Raw genomic sequence first — 22,710 nt, 5'->3', positions numbered from 1 at the left:
GCTGAATCTGCAATGCACAGCCACAGCTGTCGCCGCTGCCACTGCTGTCCCCCTGCCATCCCCCATCACCTCCCTTGTACTAATGTAAATATTTAAAGTTTTAGGGTTTTTTTATTGTTAGGTGAAAATGGCACAGGAATGTGTGTAGGGGTTCACTTTAAATTCCAAACTTTCCCCAATTCTAGCAGCGCATGCGTACATGTTGCTCTAGGGTTAGGGTTAGGGTTAGGGTTACGAGCATTAAAATAGAGTGCAGCTGTACTGCAGCTTCCACATCTGCATGGCATCTGACGCTCTAATTAGAGCCTTGGTGCAAACTGCGCATGTTCCAGGACCCCGACTCATTATGCGATGCAGCAGACACGGAGCTTTTAAATGGGCAACTTAAATTAGCGGCGTAACAATTCTGGCGTACCGGTGCAGCAGCTTATAGACGGAGATGCACAGCTGCGCAGTATATAGAAAAGAAGCGGGGAAAAGCAGCACCTTTTTAATGCCGCTTCTTCATGCTTGGGGCATGCGGGCGGTGTGTTCATGGCGGCATTCAGGTAAGGGCCGTCTGAAGGCTATACCTTTATGACGTCATGAACACACCCCTTTTTGCCCGTCTGTATTCCGCCAAAGTCTAGTCTGCATGTTTAAAATACTTTGCATTCCAGTCAAATAGATTGTGATCTGGCTACACAAAATTCACAGGAGTTTGGGCATTTTGTGCCCTCCTTGAGAAACTCTTTAAATTCCATGGGAAAAGGTATTGTGGTCTTTATCAGAGTATTCACTGAAATTTTCAGAAATGTGCATTATCACATATGTGGCTGTTTGTCTGCTTTGTATGCATTCAGATGGCTAGGCATTTTCAGCAAAGAGAGAGTGTGAATAGATGTGAATTTGCACAGCAAACAAAGGTCAATTAACCATTAATGCGAATGTGTGAAAATTCATTCCAGTTTGCATAATACACTTACATGTAGACTAGTCCTAGGTTAACCCACATGAGCATATGAAGTGGCTTTATCCATTGGCCTATCTATCCAGTGTAACAGTTGAGGTGGCTTACAATTAACAGGAAGACATACAATATCCAATACCCCAATTGTTCCCTCCCTCCCCTAAAACATTATTAAACACAAATACATTAAAATAGTCAGAGATAGATGTGTGGGGCTGCAGAGCACTGAGAGAGATGGTGGATTCAATTCAGTTGGTGGCCGAGTTGTTCTTAAGGAAAGGCCTGCCAGAAGAGATCCGTCTTGACAACCATTTTAAAACTGTCCAAGCTGGTAATATGAAGGATCTCCTCCGGCAGGTCATTCCATAATCTGGGAGCAGCTGAAGAAAAGGTCTTTTGGGTAGTAGCAGTTAATCTGGTCTTTATAAATTGCAGTAAATTCTTCCCAGAGGACCTAAGTGCGTGGAGTGGATTATATGGAAGGAGGCGATCCCATAGATAGGTTGGACCCAAGCCATGTGGGGCTTTAAAGGTCATTGCCAATACCTTGTACTGTGCCCGGAAACTAATAGGCAGCCAGTCAAGTGATTTTAAGATAAGTGTTATGTGGTTTTTTGGGTTTTCCCTTGACTAACCTGGCTGCCATGTTTTGGACTAAATGAAGTTTCTGGACTAGGCACAAGGGTAGCCCCATGTAGAGGGCATTGCAGAAGTCGAGTCGTGAGGTTACCAGCACATGTACCACAGTTTGCAGGTCCCCTGGTTCCAGGAAAGGACGCAGCTGGCGTATCAGCCGAAGCTGATAATAAGCACTCCTGACCGTTGCATTTATCTGATTTGTCATCAGGAGCAACGAGTCTAGGAGCACTCCCAGACTGCAGACACAGTCCTTTAAGGGGGTGTGTGACCTCGTCTAGGACTGGTGGGTGTATCTCAATACCTGGAATAGGGGCCCCCACTGTGAGTACCTGCATTTTGTCTTGAATCAGTTTTCGTCTGTTTTTCCTCATCCAGTCCATTACCACTTTACAGAGTACATAAAAAAGTGGGTTTATATCCACAAAACAGGCCATCTATGTATTTTCAGATTTGGGAATCATCTAGCTGTGAAGCTGCCATCTTGTTGGGATTTGACCCATATCCTACCCACCACTGATTCCAGACCTCAGCTCAGTACTTGCCCAACCTTTCCTGATTCAGATGGGACACAGACATAGAACTTGATTGTCACCAGCATAAAGATGACATCATGTTCCAAATCCTTGAATAATGGTTACAGAGGCCCTTCCCTTATTCGTTTCCGTTGAGAAAATAATCCCATGTGGACAATGCATTGAGTGTGGAGACCTAGTCTTGAACTGGAATGAATGATTATGTGCCTTGAATGGGGAAGCTTCCACACCTGCAGTGAATCACAGGCTTAGTGTATAGATTTTTCCAGGTTTTCTTTACTTTACAAAGCACAATGATCTGAAACATAAATACAAATCAAAAAAATGAAACTACGGTACTAACATTGTAACCCTAAGCAAATTAACTGAATTAACTAAATTAACTATAATTAAAGGTCTATTGATGTTATTTGTATATAACAATATTTAGAATTGGGTTGTAAATATTTCCCTGTACCAGTTACCACAACATAGGAATAACAAACTAATTCAATTAAATGAATATGAAGTCATAAAATGCCCAGAATAATTATAGAAATTTTGTTAATGTTTGTCACTTTTTCGTGCTTGTTAACATATTTATGCAATAGATGAATCAGAATTTCACTGTGCCATAGCTTTTTATGGGGGTAAGCATGTAGAAAACCAGAAACTTTTATTCACCAAAAAACTTTTTAAATTTATTGAAAATGACATGTTGGTTGCTGTGGGGAATCCCCCCTCCCATTCATAGCAAAATGATGTAAAGTAGCATTACACTTCCCAAGGAAAGTCAGTCCTTAGCAAAATAATGTAACACCTGCAGCAGATGCAAGAAGACTATGCTGCCAAACTTCCTCAGTATCTAACCAAAAAACCCTCTAACTCACTGAACACACAGAGGATGTGAATAATTCAAGAAAAGTATACAAAACTCATCTGATAAAGCAGCCTGTTTCCTGTGAAAGGAACCAGTTACATCCTAATCCAACAATCTCTCTGGTTATGCATCGTGATCCCTTATTGGAACTTCTGCACTAGGGTGTGAGAATTAATTTACTGTGTGTGTACAAAGGAATGCAAATCTAGATTGGCTCCGTTAAATATAATGATTAGGATTTCCTGTATCAAACAACAGTTGGATCAGCGTATTAGTCTTGAAGCCACAGAGGCAAGAGAGGGCAATGTGGTTGTTTTTGCAGTCCTTAACCTGTGCAGGCTTCCTGGATTGCCCTTCTTTGGGGGAAGAAAAAGGAGGGAGTATCTGGCTCTTGTGGAAACTTCCAAGTGTGACAGTTCACCTTTTCAGCAGTTTGGAAAGGTCCCATTTTAAAAACTACTAATTAGAGCTTCCAGGTAAAATAAGGGACAGGGCTCCTGTACCTTTAATAGTTGTGCAGAACAGAGAATCACAGCAGGTGTTCTTGTCATGGAAGGAAACCCTGCTTTTGCACAATTAAAAGAAATTTATGCTTCTGAATTTGTCTGCTTTTGTTGGGGGGGGGGGATTATTTCTTGTCATTTTGGATCTGACTCTGAAGTGTCTCTAAGGTCAGAAAAACTGCCCCCATGGGCAGTGGAGTTACTAAGGGAGGGGGTGCAGGGAGTGAGGGCTGCACCAGGTCATACCCTAAGGGGGGTGACCCCACTGCTCCCCAAACAACTGCCTTTTGGCAGACACAAGCTGTGGCATCTACCTGTCTCCTTTCAAAATGCTGAAGAGATGGTGTGAGTGGGGCAAGGCTCAGTGGGAGGAGTAAGGAGTTTTTTTAAATTAAATTAATTATAAAAATGTTTTTTAAAATTAAATTCAAAATTTGTAAAACTTTAATTTTAATTTTAAAAAAATTTCTTTAAAACATCACTTTTTACAAAATTTTCACTTCAAACACATGAAACTATGCATATGTAAGTGAATTTAAGCTGTGCATATGATACTGCAATTTAATTTTTAATTTTGCTAGTTGTCTATGTTATAATGATGACTGTTAAACTCAGTGATATACAGACATTATGATTAATGAGTAACATTAGTACAAGAAAAATTTACTAAGAATTATATATGGTGTGGTTTTGAAGGAGGTCAATAGGAGTGTGACACCATGAGTTACTGCACCAGGTGACTTTGGTCCTAATGACACCACTGCCCCAGGTCTGGCATGGTTGACTACCCTGGTCTATTTATGTTACTTTTAAAATATTTAATATCCCACTTTTCTCCTAATTTGAGACTCCAAGCACTTACAGTGCAAGTTAAAAGAGAATGTAGTTAAGCAAGTCATAATACAACGGTGGGCATCCTGTTAGTGAATTATGATAGCATAATTTAACAACATATCTGTGTGAGTCTGGAGTATCAGTATACAAATGGATGTTATAACACCTTTGAGACTAACTGAGCAAAAGAGGTTGTAGCATAAGCTTTTGTAGACTGAAGGCTGAAACAGACGGCTTTGAAGGGGTGACTTGAAGGCACCCCCACCCGAGACACCACAGGACTGTGTCAAGCATACGCCACAGTCCCAAAGGTGCTTTCTACCCCTAACCCAAATTGGAGCTGAAAAGATTTGCTCCTTTTTTGCCTGGGTTTGGGCAGTCTGGAAGCAGCTTCAGTGCAGTTTCCATGCATCTTGAGGGTGTGCATTGTCTAATGGTAACACCCAAAACCCAAAGCCACGTGGAAGCCAGCTTTTTCTGTTTGGGCCCTGAGTCTACTTGCTCAGATGCATGGAATGGACATGGACTAAGGCATTGAGCAGATGGAGGAGAAACGCTGGCCCACCTCCAGATTTTCCCAATTTGCTGGGAGAATCAACTGACCATGCCACCAGCTTCAACAATGGGCTGAACACCCACAGCAGCCCACACTGTGTTTAGAGATGCTACAGCATTCTTTGTCCTTCTTAGAGCAGGGGTAGGCAATCTTTTTGAGCCGGGGGCCGGGTTGCTGTCCCTCAGACAACTGGGGGGGCTGAAGCCAAAAAATAAATAATTAAATAATTTTTTAAAAAAATTAAATATATAAATAAACCAGGACAAATGTAGGACAAAAATTTCAAATGGAAGACATTTTTTTTAAAAAATGGAGGACACGCAAAAAAATTGCTGATTTTTTTAAAAAATGTTAATATAAATGCATGTTTCTGAGGCTTCTATAGACAATTGCTCCCCAAAGGCCCCGGCGGCAATCGGCGGCAGGACCGGGCTGGGGCCGGTCCCAAGGCCTCGCCGGGCCGCAGGTTGCCTACCCCTGTTCTTAGAGTGATTCAGAAATAAATTGCTAAAGAGCAAATTAAACAAGCTCTAATATATACTCTATTGTCATTTAAAATATTTGAGGTCACATTCAGACATTATTGAGATTTCTGGTTGACCATTTGCCCTGCCCAATTAACTCTGCTTGGCTCTGCCGGGGCAATCATACACTATGCTCTAGCTCACAGCTCCCAAATGATGAAAATCTAATTGTGACTATTCAATATATCTGAATATGTATCTGGATATGTATATCTGCATATATAAATTTGTTCACCTATTTTCACAGCTGCAACTGACCAGGACCAATTTCTTTCAAAACCATGGGATTTCAGTTGGCTATGATTAATTTTTCCTCTAGGTGTAATGGGACGTAATCACATTACCTGAATTGGGTTACATAGTATTGAGACAATTAAAGGAAAATTGAATGGAAATAATTTCTTACATACAGACAATGAAAAAAATGTAAAGCTGTATCTGAATTATGGCTATGAACAATTTATCAACATCAGATACCTATTTTAATACTGCTGCTTTGACATAAATCCAAAAGTTCCATTGGAACCTGGTGACAATCTCTGTATTGCTATAAAATTAATATGAAGATCCAGACAAGTTTCTTTATGATTATGATTTGAAATGGATGTCAAATGGTGATTGTATAAATTTAATCCAGTTAAAGAAAAATTACATGAAACACTCTTTCCTACAATAAAATTTATACCTTAACTGGGATTCCCATATATTTCTTCATTATCTAGAAATGTATCCTCATACTCTTCTGAAACTGAGAACATTGCATTATCATGGTATATGAACATTAACATTAAAAACCATCACATGTTTCATAGAAACATAGTAAACAATTACATTCCTAACTAGATTTTTAAATTTATATTCATTTACTGGCAAATGTAGCTTATTTTCGCTTAGAACCGGAAACTAGCACTTCAGGGGAAACATCTGTTGCTATGCTGCTTTGTCCCAGCTTTTTTTATATATAGAATCATTTATACTGTCCTGTATTTTTAAAAATTAGCTGGCCTGGAACTACAGGCATAAAAGTCCCAAAATAAAGTTCTTTAAAAAAATCTGTTATAAACAAAAAAGTGAAACCTTTGTCTTCAGGATGTGTTTCAAATGTTTGTCAAGTGTGTTTGGGAAATGCTAAGTCTTATGCCACTTGTTTTGAAAAACAAACAAACCCAACACTGTTTATTTTAAATAAATCAGAAGAAGGGTCCTGAGTACTACATTTAAATCTTAATTCATGTGGATCAGAAACAAAATATTATTGTGGCTTTAAAACTAGTGGAACTTTGAATGTCCAGGTCTTCCACTTATAATTCTGTTTAAATAAATCCAAAGTTGCCCTGAATTTCCCCATTATGTGCATATTCCAGAGTGAAACCTGGCAATTGTCTGTTCAGAATCCACCTGTGCCACTGCCACTGCTGTCACTGGTGCAAGTCAGAGGCCAGCAACAAGGCTGGGCACCTGCTTCTTGTTGGGAAAATATGCAGAGATAAACGCAGAGTGATCTTGGAAGCTTGTGAGTAGATAGACAAACTGGTAGACTGAAGCTTTGCCAGGAAAAACAGCTGCTAGATTAAAACACTGTAGGCTGGCTTTTCTCCAAAGAGGCACTGTTTATTCCTGTTGCAAACACACATGTGAGAACAAAGCTACACAGACAAACTCCTCCTACTAAAACCCACACTTTACAATGATGATTTGAGCTTATATACACTTTTGCCATGTGGCAATCAAGCTCAACCCCTTCCTGTACAATTTCCTGTGTTACCTAGATTACTGTCCACCATTCCAGATGATACAGCATATTTACATAAGTGCTACATGCTGCTCTCTGGCACACTCTGCAACCTTGGACAATCACCTGCTATCTAGATCCACAGCTGCAACCAATATCTGGTTAAGGACAGTGAGTGTCCATTAGCTTCTCTGCCACATCTGAACATTTTCAATGCTGCTCCATACCTCAACAGTTCTGACCTCAGAGGAGTGACTCATGCAACTATTGGTGGTGGCACAGTGGGACATTGTGTGGATGGCTTCCGGCATCACTTTGGGATGCTCCAGATTTGCTGGTTAGATTCAGACCAAAAAGTTTGGTCTGAATCTAAAAAACTGCATTAAGGGATACATGGCCCAGATTTGCTGTGGGACAGCCCTTCCTATGTGTGGACAGTCTGCAGCTGAAGTGGGCCTTTGGCCCTGCACCATCTCAACAGAGTGACATAAGGGCAGGGGAGAAACTGGGTCATTTGCCCTTGGTATCTAAGTGAATGGAAAAGCCTGTTTTTGCTACCTATGCCCTTTTCAGCGATGCCTGATTTTTGAAAATGAAATTAATTTCCAGTCAGTTTTATTTTGATTTTTTGGCACATTTGGCAGTCAGTGTGGCCCAAAGAGTGATTCAATTGGCTTACACATTGTAAACTGCTTAGGAAGTGTTTGTTCACTGATAAGTGGTATAGAAATGTACTTGCTATTGCTATTGTACTTGCTATTCAAGACCAAAGAATTGATTCCCCCAGATCCTCCCAAAGTTGCCGAACTTTAACATAGGAGGCAGTTTTCAGATGTTTGCAACTGGGAGCACAGTTCTCCTTTGAGGCATCCAATGCTTAACTGGTTGGGGCAGAAGGATCTTTTTAATGGAATGTGCTCTATTTTTTACTATGGGTTGGAACAGAGGGGCACAAAAGAGCAGCCCAAGTCCTCTCCAGCTGGAAGTGGGTTGCAGCCCTGGTGCCCACATGGCTCATTCCCCTGGGCTGACTGGCACCACCAGGAGTCAGACTATCCCAGCTCCTTTTTGTTCTGGTGCTGAGGCATGGCTCTGGCATGGGTTCTGGCCACTTTGAAGGCATGCATTTAATCAGCATACCTCCAAAGCAGCCAAAAGCTGCTTCATTTGGCCCATCTGTTCAGGCCCTATATTTTGAATGTGTTTTTAACAGTTTTACATTAATGCCTTAACTGGATTGTTTTTCATGGTTTTTAAGTTTTGTATTATATATTATTTTGTTGCTATTTTAATCCAGTTTATATTTTAAACTGTCTAGGGTCCTATATTGAAAAAAGGGCGGGTTATAAATTAATTAAATGAATAAATAATGAAAACCTTTTATTGAAATATATAAAGCCCCAAAGGAAGAGATGCACCCATATCATAAGGGGAAAATAATGATCTCATGGTAGCAGAAAGTATATCCTTGACAGCGACATAATGCATCCTGTTGATTTAGTAAATGTCAAACACTGTGTTTGATACTTTTTTTTTTTGTATCTTTCATAAAATATCTGCTGGAGCTACCCATCTATTCATTCATTCATTCAAAGTACTCCTATTTATATTGCATAGGTTATATTATAAAAGCACCACCATCATTTCAAACCACCCACAGCATGAATTTAAGACACTGGTTTTGCTATAAGCACTTTATAGATTTCCTGTTTTTGTACTGTAGGATCAGTGAATGGGAGTGGGGGGGGGGGGGGTTGGGTAAAACTATTAGATCTCTCTTTCCCACAGTCTCCCTGTGTACATAACACAAATGTTCATGATTTGGTGTGGTACATGCCAATAGACGGCTCGCCCTCCACATTATCAAGTGACACCCTCTGACATCAGTTTCCCCACATAAAACTTGAAGCCAGCTATAGCTCATGAATTTAGATCAGTTTATTAACACAACATTAGAGCTGTTGGGGTCAGCCAACAAAACCCGGTCTATGGATTCTTAAAAGCCATTTTGGTGTTAATCCATGTCTTTTTCCTGCTTGGCTCTGCACAGTGCCTAGGATGATAAAACTTTCACCATGTGATTAGTGGTTTTAGGTATTTGCAGCATATATATTTTATTACAGTCTAGTACAATTTTAAAACATAGCTAAGAAAGAAAGAAAGATACAGTTTGTTTATATCTATGAAATATTCTGGATTACTTTAGGGAAATATCACACCTTCTCCCTTGGGCAGGGGAAAATCTCTGCCCAATTGGACATGCCTGACAGCTAGAATTCACAGCTCCAGACCTCGGATTTCTATCATAATAGAGTCTACAACTTTAGTGTAGAGTAAGTCAAAATGTATACGAGACTAACTGTTGGTGTTCAGGAGCCCTGTTGGCCTGAGTACTTCGCATACTGCATCATGCTTGGGTGGGAAGAAAACCACAATCAGAGTCCAGAAATTACTTAAAGAAGGGAAACTAAGGCACGAGACAGACCGTCCGAAAAGGACTGTCTCCTGGCGCCTAGTTTTGGTCCACGGGGAAGCCGCAGCCTCCAGACCACGGGACTTCCCCACGGACCAAAAATAACCCGTGAAAAGTGGGTTCTTCTTGTGATACCATTATGACATCGCAGTGTGCCAATGGTGCACTGGCAACATATTGGTGCTGCAATGTGCGGATGCTATGCGTCCAGCACGTAACAATGGTGATGCCCATCTGTACAGGGCGGTGCCATTTTGATGCCCTCATCACGTGCGAGGGGTGTCTAGAAGTGCTGCCCCTCGCACGTGACGAGGGCATCCTATCCCGTCTGTCTGGACCGGGCCTAAATTTACTGGCCTGTGTGGACACAGAGACACTCACAACTGTCAATGGCTGGAACATTTAATGTATCAGATATAGAAATGAGTAGAGGACCAAAGTGAGAGCCAGTGTAATGTAGACATCAAAAGAAAAAGAAAAAAACCTTTGAAATTTTGAAAGGATTTGGAACTAAGGAATGGAGCAGATATCTCCCCATATCTCCTCTTTCCCTTGCTATTCCCAAGTAGCCTGATTCCCTTTATATTTTTTCTATTTCTTTTTTTTTATTTCAAAAAATCAAATTGCAGTAGCAAGGTTTCAGAATTCCATGAAAAAATGAAAATAAAAATAAATGAAAACAGAATATAAAACCTGAAAGGTATGCTGGGTAGGGCATAGGGAAAGGAGGCAGGTTAAGGGTGAGACCGAAAGAGAATGTGATTGCAGAAATAGCCCCAGTCACAGATTTATACAGACATGTGATTATGGCTGCTCACAAGAAAGTGCAATTCTTTAACAAGTGTGATTGTGGCAAGAATGAGGGTCATGTCCCTAGAGTAAATTAAGCCTGACTTCTCCCTAGAATCCAAAATGGCTAAACTGAGGCTTTCGTGGACATATCATGAGAAGAAATGACTCACTAGAAAATACAACAATGCTTGGCAAGGTGGAAGGCAGTAGGAAATGAGGAAGATCCTATTATAGATGGATAGGCTCAGTCAGGCCACAGCCCTGAGACTGCAAGACCTGAGCAGAGCTGCTGATGACAAGGTGACTTGGAAGTCTCACATTCGTCGGATCACCATAAGTCAAAGTCAATTTGACAGCAATTAACAACCAAAAGGATTTTACTAAAGGACAGTGTTGGGACTGGCACTTACTAACATTGGTAATAAATGACCCAGTGATGGGTGTGAACTAAGAGATAGTCACATTTTCTAACAAAAATGTTCTGGGGGGAAAAAAGAGGTGTGCAGAGTTGTAATACAATAACAATTTTGGATTGGTACAAGCAAGTACCCACCTCCCAAATTCACATATATTACTGGGGTCTCGTCTGGTGATGATTGACTAGAAACGGTGATAGAATGTTGGTGATTCAGTGTGAAGTAGTTTCTGAACAAAAAACAAATCCAAAAAGCAAAGTCTTCAGAACCTAATGATGTAAACCAGTGTATACACATATATGATCTTATATTGTTTTAACCAATATGGTGTTGGAAATGACTTGAAGGCAAGCAACAACAATCATTTGACCTCAACTTTTTAAACAACTTAATCGTTAAATAGGTTTTTCAAATGTTGAAATTATTTTTATTGTTTTAAATGTTATTGTCCAACATTTTGAATTGACCTGCTGGAGGAAATTCATTAACTGGATACAATGAAAGCAGCAATAAAGACCAATCTCTTTTGGCAGGTCTATCCAGACTATTTTAAATTGTGAATTTTAAAATATTTATCAATTAATTTTAAAATGCATTGGCTTTATATGCTCTTTTAACTGATGTTATGTGCTTAAGATGTCAGACAGTGCTGGATTTTTCTCTGTTGTAAAGGAGTGGCATTCTCTCAATGCCCAATTTCTTCAGTGGAACCTGTGGTTGAGCAAGAAGGTTCTGCTGCACTCACAATTTACAGAGCTATTGCACATATGTTTGTGGAAAATTTTATGTTACTTTTGTTAACACAATATGTTAATAAAGGAGAAAGGAGAATAAGCACAATTTGCAAATATTTTGTACAACAATATGTTTTATTTTAGTTGTTTTCCATTCAACGTCTTCTGGTGTGGTGAAGAAATCTGGAAAGATGTCTTTTTGGACAACCAAGTTGGCAAGAGAACCTGACCTGCTGAAATACATGGGGGACAGATGATATTGAATATATATTCATCCATCAATTATGAATATAAAGTTTCCCTGCACAGGTCCTTGGCCTTATTTCAGCTGACAGAGGACTATGGTTCACCGTCTGAATTCCTTGAAGGTATGGCTAGCCAGGCATATGCTGATCCTTCTGATGGAGGCCAGGATAGATTTTTTTTTTAAAAAAAACCCCAACTGTTGGCACAAGAGTTGGCTTGTTTTTCACCTTCCTCCCAGATTGTCTTTATATATATCTCTGTGGTTTAGTGCATATTCATTGTGGTCAAAACGTTTCAGCTACCTCCTTCTGTGAAACAAGGAAGCACTTCTTCACACAGCATATAAACTGTTGAATTAACTAGGTAATGCAAGATGGGGTGATGGCCACCAACACAGATGGCTTTAAAACGGGATTAGACAAATTCATTGAGGAGAGGATTGCCAGTGTCTACTAATTATTATGGCTATATGCTGCTTTAAAGATCAGCACCAACCTGTTTTTAAGTATCAGTTGCAGAAGAACAACAGATGAAGAAAATGACATGTTTGTGGGCTTCCCATAGGTATTGGGTTGGTCACTTTGGTGAACAGGATGCTGGACTTGAAAGTCACTGGGTCTGATTCATCTGGGCTCTTTCTATATTCTTGGGAGGAGAGATTATATAAATTGATGTTTTGGGGTGGGACATTATGCTGAACATTTTTACTAGTGTTGTAATCTTCTTTTGCTCTTCATATATTACATTTTGGGCAATTCCACTTTTAACTATATTATATTCCTACCCCCCTCAGTTAATTATGTATGAGTGGAAGCCAAATGTGAGCAGTGAGTTCTGTCAGGGCAACAGATGCAAGATTATTATTATTATTATTATTATTATTATTATTATTATTATTGCAATGTTTTCATTGACATGTTGACAGGATTAAAAAATATGCAATACTGAATTTGTTAGAAGAGAAAGCTAGTGACTTTTGTGTCAGCAGGGCAGTAAGGGGCTGTACAAACAGCCCCGAAGGGGTGGCCTCCAGCCGGTCCTTCTTCAGCTGGATCGGGTCTGTGGCAAATGTACACCGTGGCTCCAATCTGGCATTTCCAGGGAGCAAAAAAGAATGGCAAAAAGTGGCTCCTTTTTGCACCCTGGAAAGGGCATGATAGCCATGGCGCTGCAGCTATATGGTGCTCCTTTGGTGTTGCATCATGCAGATGCAGTGCCAGAGGTGCGCCAGTATGCCACACATCATGTGGAGCATTACGCGGCATCAGAGCACCCTGGGGTGTGTGTGGAGTTGGAGCGTGCATCATGTGGATGTGATGCCCCAACTCCATCCCTAGGCTGGCCTTTCAGGCCAGTCTGAACAGGGCCTAAGTGTGTTTTGTTTTTTTAGTTTGAATTGTTAAGGACATACTGAAGGGTTTAAATTCTATTTACACCTGTGGCTAGCCCCTTTAAAGTCTGATGTAAATCCTGGAAAAGAATCGCCAACCCACTGACATGGAAGTCACCAGCCACCTCTCTTCATTAGTCATTAGGGTGCTACAGGAAACCTTCCAATAGGGACTACATATACAATATGACCCTCATATCCATGAGGCATCTGTTCCCATTGTTATTGTGGATAAGTTAAATTGTGGTTAACAGTGAATGCTATATTTCCAGCAGAGAGACCTTCAGGTGCCCTTTCTTCCCAGGCATGAGTATGTTATACTGTAGTTAATGATCCCACAAACAGGGAGGCCATATACTGTATATTCTACATCTAAATATTAGTGGCTTCCATATGTATATAACATATTATTAGTTCACTTTATCTCCCTCTCTCTTTCTTTCTCTCTCTCTTTTAGTGATTTGCTACTTATTCTACCTCACACATCAGCTAGAAAGCAACTCCAGGTAAATATTTCATTTCTGTGGAAACACAGAGGATCAATATCTATTGGTGTACCTCTGTTCTTGCTAAGATTTTCACTTAAACTATTTTATCTGACCATTTTCCAGCTCACTGGCTGGCAGCTGTTATTAACCCACAGGTAATGAGGAAAAGCCAGGGAATTATCATCTGTTTGCTGTTGTGTTTGTGGAATTGCTACTCATGCAACTTACTGTAAATTTCTCCTTGAGAAATTATTAGATGTTTGTGCAGAGTGAAAATCAATTCATTTTCAGAAGAACAGTCAGGTCTTAGGAAAGGTGACTGCACAAGTAGGTTTTAGGGAAGGATGATTATTGTTTCATCTTTCACATTTAATTGCTAACAGTCTTTAACTCAGAAAGTTCACATTGATTGGAGGGTATGTTCCTCATAAATACAGACCATCTCTAGAAGAAAGAATATTTCACTGGTATTGATCTGCACGTTATTGCTGCTGTCACAAGCTGGAAAATGGGATAAAGGTGAAGTAGTCAGTCTTGCTGGTGAAGAAAAAGGAAGTCATAAAAATAACAAGGAACACACCACAGTGCATTCTAGGTTGATTCCTAGGTGAAAATGTGGACGGACAGATCTTCCTCTAGCACTTCACCAGTATTGGATGATAGCACTACCCTTGCTCTGTTTTCTGTCCTCTGTTAAGGACCAGGACCAGGCCAGCCTTGCCAGAAAACACACTCTTTACAAACAGAAAGAGCTTTTAAAAGATTTTTTAAAATTAATAAACAGACATATATTTCCAAAGGATGAATAATTTAAAATGATGTAACTACTAGTTAACTCCAATCTCCCACCTCACACAAAAGTGTACTTTCTTGGGATGTGTCATTTTAGCAAATGCAAGGAAAGTGACTATAGCTTTAGATTCAGACCAAGGTACAACCAAAATTTCTTGAAATTACGATGTATTCCATCCAATAAAATTCTCACCATTCCAATATACTCCAGTAAAAGCTACCAAACCAACAGTAAAAAATACACAACATGGCACATAATAAAATTAATGCATAGACATTATCATTACAGTTGTTTTGGAAAGTATCTTACTGACATTTTGATGAAATCATATTTGTTGCTCATGATGTAGTACTTAGGTGGCTCAAAGCTTCAGATGATAAATGCAGTAAGAAGGCAGATTCATGTAGCAAGAGGCAGTCCTTCATATAACTTCACCCAAGACCATTTAAGGCATTATGGGTAATCACCAGCACTTTGAAATGCGCTCAATACACTCATATACCCTCCAAGTGGACAGTAGAATAACAGGTTTTTCTGGAGAGTTTATCAGACAAGGGGAATTGGAAGCATTCTGAACACAATCATGGGGTTTCACGTTATTGCATGATAGACTGCCACATGCAAATTTGGGCAATGGCATGCTATTTTTGGGCAATGGGGAACCAGTTTGAATGCAATGCATATTCACGTAATTGCGCGAAACTAGCAACTTCAAGTGAATGCATTCTGGCCTCACTTTCTTTTCATTCGAATTTAAAAGAAATTCCTCCCATTTGAAAAACTCCTAAGAGTCTAGCTCATCTCTGGCTTTGGCAACTTTAACATTTTCATGTGAATTTGATTGGCAAGATTTAGCTTATTTTAGAAAATTGGTTGCTGAATGTTATGGCCCATTTTGCATGGTACCTGGTGTGAAACTTTTAGCTTGTTTTAGAAAATTGGTAGCTGAACATTTTGGTCCATTTTGTGTGGTACACGATGTGAAATAAAATCTAATAAATGTAGATAGTGCTAGTGAAGATTTTGTTCCATACATATCCTAAGTAAAATCATAAACTTGGACTATGTCATCTAAATTTTGTGGTCCCCCCTCTCTCTCTCACACACACAATAAATATGGGATGATCATTGTAGAAAGGAAGGAGATTTAATCTGTTTGATGCAAATAAGGTTAAAAGTTCATTTTGTAAAGGATGTATCAACTGTGTAGGAGGATAAAAATGTCCATGCTAAGTAAGCATGGGTTTGATTATCTTTTTTTCTTAGCTGGACTCCTTCCTTGCTTGGATGAGATACTTATTTTCAAGTGAAATGTGCATGTCAGGTAAATCATTTTTCATTCATATTGACTCCTGTTTTCAATTTGGAATTTTGAACTACAGCTTTATGTGTTATATCCAAGTATGCTAGAGGCTATTTTCCCACATGATGTTTTATATCAAATTGTTTTTAAAGGTATCCTGTGATCCTTTACATGTGGAACCACTACAACAAGGACTATTCTGTTCACATAGCTTTTTGACAACATTGGGCAGGAGCCTAACCACATCAGAAAAAAAGGTGCAGTTCCCATACAGTGTTCACCATAATGTTGGTGCTCATAGAATTACTTCAGAATAAAATCTCAGGGAATACAATAGTATATCAGAATGACCTCTACATTTTTAAAATAGGGCGTGTGTGGTGGATATGGGAACTCTGAAAGGTGCTTAATTCTGATTTCTCTCTCATCAACTCCAAACAACTTTACAACTCTAGCATCCATCCACAACTCCTTCCAAAGGTCTTCCAAACATCCACATTCCCATGTACTAGGGATGCATACAGGGATGAAAAATTACTGTAATTCCCCCCCCCCCCAATATGGTTAGAAAACCAAGTATTTCTCCACACCATTCTCCCTGCATCCAAACTTCCTGAAGTATTACAGAGGAACTATCCTGCTGAGAAATACACATTTTTGCACACAAAAAACACATTTTCTGAATACAGAAACATGCTTCCTGCATTGGAAGCAGCGTTTTCTGTGAAAGAAACCTGTTCAGCTGCTGATCAAAACATAAAGAGGAGGATGTTTACACTCCCCTCCCACCAGTGCATGAAGTTGTGGGGCTGTCTGCATGAGCCAAAAGGGGCTGTTTGGATGACACAGGACAAACTCTGGGGCCAGTATTGGGCTGGATACTGTCAGACCAGATGTGGACCCAGTGGATCCAGCCTGATCCTGGGGTAAACAAGCCTTAACATGGGTCAAATTGACCTGCCATTTGCTGTCCAGTTTCCTGAAAACTCCATGGCAAATTCTGGCTGATTAGATGGCCCTCCACACTCCTTACATTCCATCTGGTAATGAGTGCAGCCAGGCACTCCATTTGTGCATCAGATATCATAGTAGGAGGGCTTCTCAGTAGGCGCGACAGCACAGGCAGTTAAGGAACACGCACTAGTAGTGGGATGGGTGTGTAAACACCTACTTATTGCACACTGGCAGGGACAGATCTGGGTCATCACTTGGGCCACTGCTTTCCTGGCCTGTCTGTGACAAGAAATTGTAATAGGGTTCCTGCTTCTGATTGTTGCCATCTTGCTTACTGGTGGGATGGATACAGAAAAGTCATCCTCCTTGGAGGCTGATCAGCAGCTGAACAGATCTCCTTGTTCCAAAGGGACTGCTGGAAGTTAAAGTGGGGATTTACAAATCTGTGACTTCAGTACAGAATACCAGTCAATGTATGTATTTAATGAATTTTAAAATTACAAACAAACAAGTTTCATTGTAGGTAATTATAATTGCTATTTTAATAATGTGGAATGTTTTTAGCCAATATTTGTGGAATTAATGGGTATTGATGTGTATTTTTAATATGTCATTTGTTTTGTATTGTATTTACCTCTATACTGTACACTGCTTTGATCCTGGGAAAAGCGGTTTATAAATAAACAATTTATTATTATTATTATTATTATTATTATTATTATTATTATTATTTATATACCACTTCATACTGCTTTAGACTAACTTTCTTCCCATGGAGGACCAAAAGCAAAATGTAAATTAAAACAAAAAAGCTAAAAAACAGCATGTGGTCCAAAAGTTTTAAAGCGTTAAAGAATCAATCCAGTTAAGACAATAATTAAATTTTTAAGAAGACACTGAATACTTACTTTAAATAAAAACAACACAGCCATTGCACATCCACCTACACCAACCAATTAAAAGCTAAAGATCTTTTTCAATTTGGAAGGTCTTTGTCTGGTGGTGAAAAGAGACCAAAGACCAGATCAAGTATGGCATCTAAAGCCACTGTTCTAATTGTCTAATTTCTTTGAGTTTTATTGTTTGTTTTTTGTCTTTTGTCATTGATACAACTGCCCTTTGGCACAAACTAGCCACAGAAAATAAAGCCTCCACCTACTTTTGGTCACACAGAGCTGCCAGTTGCTTTTCCTGAGCAAGTCATTATCATCAGAAGCACCCTTACATTACCTCTCCTGTCTTCTGCCAGGCACACACTGCAGCTGGACTTTCAGCCAATTCCTTCTTTGATCCAATCTGCTTCTGTCCTCTCCAGTACTGATTCTGGGGTGACAACATTGGACCTTATCACACAGAGGTTTTTGCAGCTTTTTGCAGCTCAGATCCGATGTGACTGCGGGTCGAACGATGCAAATTCATGTTATAATGTGAACGTGTTATCAGACGAGATTCCTTTCTATGGGAGCTCCTTCTGTGGTGCTTCCGCAGTGAATCTAAAGTGACTCCTCATTTTGGTGAATTCGGTAAAAAGTGAATTCACAGAATTCGCATTCAAGCTCACTTTGGTCTGGTGCGGAATGCAACTTTGCTTCCGTCCCGGTATACCCTCCCAAACCTCCAAGGTCCCATATTTCCCATGATGCTGTGCTGCAATTTTTCCCCATTTGCTTCTGGTACTCCATCTGCTTCCATTGCTGCCAAGGGGGAAATGCCGCTGAGGAAAGGGCAGAGAGCTACTGGGGAATGAATGTATTCACGTTTTAATGTGGACAGAGCTGAGGGTGGGCAGTGGGTGATGGTTTGAATGCAAAAACGGACTCCAAAACCCATAGAAAAGGGTGCTCTTATAGATGCCAAAATGGATTCCAAAGCCCAGAAAAAGAGTGCTAGTTTGAGTGCCAAAACGGACTCTAAGGCCTGTTACAGACTGCCAAAATAAAGCTGCTTCGGGTCTCTTTGGAGGTATGCTATTTAAATGATGCATGGGTCCTATGAGTCCGGAGGTCGCGCCAAAGCCACACTCCATTCCTAATCACTGGAGTGCAGCTTTGGTGCAGCTTTATTTTGGCAGTCTGTAACAGGCCTAAAACCCATAGAAAAGGGTGCTGTCATTCACGTGAGGCTAGCATTCACGTGAAAGTGGAACCAGGCTCCCTTCTTCATTCCAGAAGTGCAAAGGTTCAGGCACCAGAGCTCTCTGGCAGAGAAGGCTCAATGTCTCATGACACTACAGTTCCCAGAATTCCATACCACTGAGCCAGGACAGTTAAAGTGGAGTCAAACTGGATTACTTCACAGTGCAGATGTAACCTCCTTCAGATCCAAAGGATTTACTTCCAAGTAGACCTGCAGCTTCTACACTGATTATTTTGCAGTGAAAGAAATGTTTTATTATTATTTTTAATAATAAAAAATATTTCACTGCAAAATAATAATAATAATAATAATAATTATTATTATTATTATTTTGCTGGTGATACATTCGGATGAAGCAGAGAGCATTTAGAGATAGGTGACACATTCGGATGAAGCAGAGGGCATTTAGGGATAGGTGACATTCCCTATTATTCATGTGACGCTAGCATTCACGTGAAACTGGAAAGGGATGGAGGGAATGAAACCAAGGGTTTCTAGATGACAGGTGAGAAGGGAATGAAACAGGAGGCTGGAGGGAGATGGGAGCAAAGGAGGGTGCCACCGGAGGCTGGGACAGACACTCCAACTCCCAGAATTCCATAGCCTCGAGCCAAGGACCCCACAACAAACTCCAACTCCCATAATAATAATAATTTATTATTTTTAAATAATATTAACAATAATGTATTATTTTAAAATAATAATAATGATATTAATAATAATTAATTTTTAAAATAATAATAATAATAAGTTATTAGTTTGCTGAGGCACCAGAGCTCTCTGGCAGACAAGGCTCAATGTCTCATGACACTACACTTCCCAGAATTCCATAGCACTGAGCCTGCACAGTTAAAGTGGAGTTAAACCGGATTATCTCCCCAGTGCAGATGGGTAACCAGGTGTGATAAAACGTTCACATTATGACGTGAATTCACATAGCTGAACCAGGAGACACCCTGGATCTGACCTGCAAAAACCTCCGTGTGATAAATGCCATTGACTCTTCTGTAAATAAATAAGGGAAAGCATGAGAGCAGGAGGAGGGAACTGTTGACTCTGCATTTGAGGATGGGGAGCTGCAGGGGGGCAAAATGAAGACATTGTTTTCTAAACAAGAATCCATTTCACCAGAGATTAATTTTTCTTTCATTCCTTAAACTTCTAGCATTCCAGAGAGTGATACACTGAAAACCGGTCCTACTTACTATGCCAAGAAAGAGCTCTCTCTTTCAAAAAACAAAACACAGACTCAGGTGAGGAGGGATGATGGCCAAATAATTTTCCCTTTACACACCACCAGTCAGGGTATTTGCTTACTCTTTGGAGTCTGTTTTCATGAGTGACTGTGAAAAGCTAGATAAGAGAAGACTACAATTTGCATATGCCAGTTTGAGCAACTTCCACTTTAAAAGAGAAGGGAGATTGTATAATTGTGATGGAAAATCTGTTTCTTTTATTTTCTTTCTCATTTGAATTCTGTCAGGTTTGGAAAATTCTAGAGACCTTTGCCCATGTAATAAAATTCTTACCCATCTCTAGAGGGCAGTAAAATCTCAGGGCTTCCCCCCACTCCACCATCTAAATTTTGCAAGATTTTTCTAAATTCAAATTAAATAAATAAACTGATATCAATTTTCCATCTACTTCTGCAAGCAGTGCAAAGTTTAAATTCCCCTGAAGATGACAATTTGCCTGCAGCATATTTATTGTTCATGGCTGTTCATCTAAACTAACTCATGAAATTAACTTTCTGTTTCCTTTCCTGTTCTTAGATTGCTCTAAGTCACCAGAAATTTTATCAGGTACTCACAAAACTGGAAAGCATCTCAAGATTCATCTGGTTCAACTTTCTGAGAATTCCAGAAATCAACTACTGTAACAACCTGATAGGCAGACAGCCATTTTCTACTTAAAAGCCTCTAAGTAAAGGGATTCTAAGAGTCAGCATGGTGGTTTGAGTGTTGGACTATGACTCTGGAGATCAGGGTTCAAATTTCTGTCTCAGATTCCTTCTGATGCAATGGCTTTCACAGCTTGTATGTTTAAAAAGTTCTAAACCCATTTTTCTTGTGACATTTTCTGCACTGGTTTGGGCCCTAGCCTTTTAAGCAACACAAAAAATAATATGCACTATCACCTATGTATCAGCACTTGAAATATATATTTTCATATCACTTCATAGTGTTTTTATTTCAGGCTGGGTTGGAGGCATCTGCATTCGCCAAATGGTATGTGACACTCGTCTAGGACATTGTACTTTTGTTGTGGATACAGTGTAAAACAGAAATCGTTCAGTGTTCCTACTCAGTTTAAGGTGTGGTAAAATGTCTGGCTATTTTCATTCATTTATTCATTCACTCATTCATTCATTGAGAGCCAGCATGGTTTAGTGATTGGACTGTTGGACTATGACTGGGGAGACCAGGGTTTGATTCCTGTTTGGCCGTAAAACCCATTTGGTGACCTTCACCAAGTCACACTCTCTCAGCCTCAGGGGAAGGCAATGGCAAATCTCCTCTGAATAAATCTTGTGAAGAAAATTGGATGATAGGTTGCAAGTTCAAGACCAGCAAAAGGGCCCAAGCTCGACTCAGGCTTGCATCCTTCCAAGGTCGCTAAAATGAGTACCCAGACTGTTGGGGGCAAATTAGCTTACTTGCTAATTAGCTTACTTGTTGTTCACTGCTATGATCTTTGGAATAGCGGTATATAAATAAAACAAATTATTAAATTATTATTATTAGGTTCGCCTTAGGGTTGCCTTAAATTGGAAATGATTTGAAGGCACAACAACAACAAGAAATTTTCATTCAAACCTAGAAGAACAAGTTCTGAAATTGTAAGAATAGTTTTGCATGTTACATTTCTTTTCTAAACACTGTATTGAAGAACTATATAGTATCTGAGCAATAGGGCCTTGCCAGTTGCATGTGCTCCAGATGTAATCAGATGACATCAATTTATTTGGACCAAATGGGAGCAAGTCAATTTGTACAGCAAAATGCTTCTGGCCCAGGCACTATTGTCTTTGAAAGTCAGTTATTCTGGAGTAGGTAAGCAAAGAACTTATTTTCCTGTTTGGAATCAAGAGAGAAATTGTAGCTAAAGGAGCTATTCCCAGTTCAAGGTGAAATGAGAGGATCATTATAGAATTAGGCAGATGGGATAAAGACCACTTAATCTGTTTTACCTACTTCAAGTCAGATGTTGGATGTAGAACAAAAGGAGTACCACAATGACTAGGAGGAAAGAATGAAAATTACTGAATATATAGACCCCCTACAAAGTCTTTTCAAGTTGCAGCAAGAGATCAATCCTTGGTAATTTTAGGCGGGATACAAACCGCCGCTTTGCGGCACTTCCCCGCCGCCGCCGTTTGCTCCGCGCGGGAGCTGCAGCAGCCAAACCGCGCGGCTCCTGCGCGGAGCAAAAAAGAAGCTCCATTTCGGAGCTTCTTCTTGCAGCGCACTGATGACGTCGCGAAGCGCCGCTGGCACATTCGCGACGTCATAGGTGCCGCGACACGTCTGGACGCTATGCGTCCAGTACGTAAAGATGGCGGCGCCCATGTGGAAGGGGCGCCGCCATCTTGTACGTATAGGATACGTACTAGGGTTAGGGGTGTGTGGAAGCACCGCCCCTTCCTAACCCTAGTACGTATCCTATACGTACTATATGGCGGTTTGTATCCCGCCTCCATTTCGGAGCTTCTTCTTGCGGCGCACTGATGACGTCGCGAAGCGCCGCTGGCGCATTCGCGACGTCATAGGTGCTGCGACACGTCTGGACGCTATGCGTCCAGTACGTAAAGATGGCGGCGCCCATGTGGAAGGGGCGCCGCCATCTTGTACGTATA

The 22,710-nt window shown here is 40.2% G+C and overlaps 1 long non-coding RNA gene across 1 annotated transcript; it reads left to right on the top strand.

The window, feature by feature from the left end:
- The first annotated feature begins 16,996 nt into the window (after window positions 1-16,996).
- LOC149315932 (uncharacterized) lies at window positions 16,997-21,028 on the top strand. Its single transcript, XR_016280690.1, has 3 exons — window positions 16,997-17,191; window positions 20,020-20,107; window positions 20,627-21,028. It is a non-coding gene; the product is annotated as an uncharacterized LOC149315932 (long non-coding RNA).
- Window positions 21,029-22,710: the final 1,682 nt, after the last annotated feature.

This window comes from Sceloporus occidentalis, unplaced genomic scaffold (assembly GCF_023333645.1).
Source record: "Sceloporus occidentalis isolate IW3139 unplaced genomic scaffold, rSceOcc1.0.p SCAF_3, whole genome shotgun sequence".
In the NCBI taxonomy this organism is placed as follows: Eukaryota; Metazoa; Chordata; class Lepidosauria; order Squamata; family Phrynosomatidae; genus Sceloporus; species Sceloporus occidentalis.
This window is presented reverse-complemented; position numbering and strand designations above follow the sequence as displayed.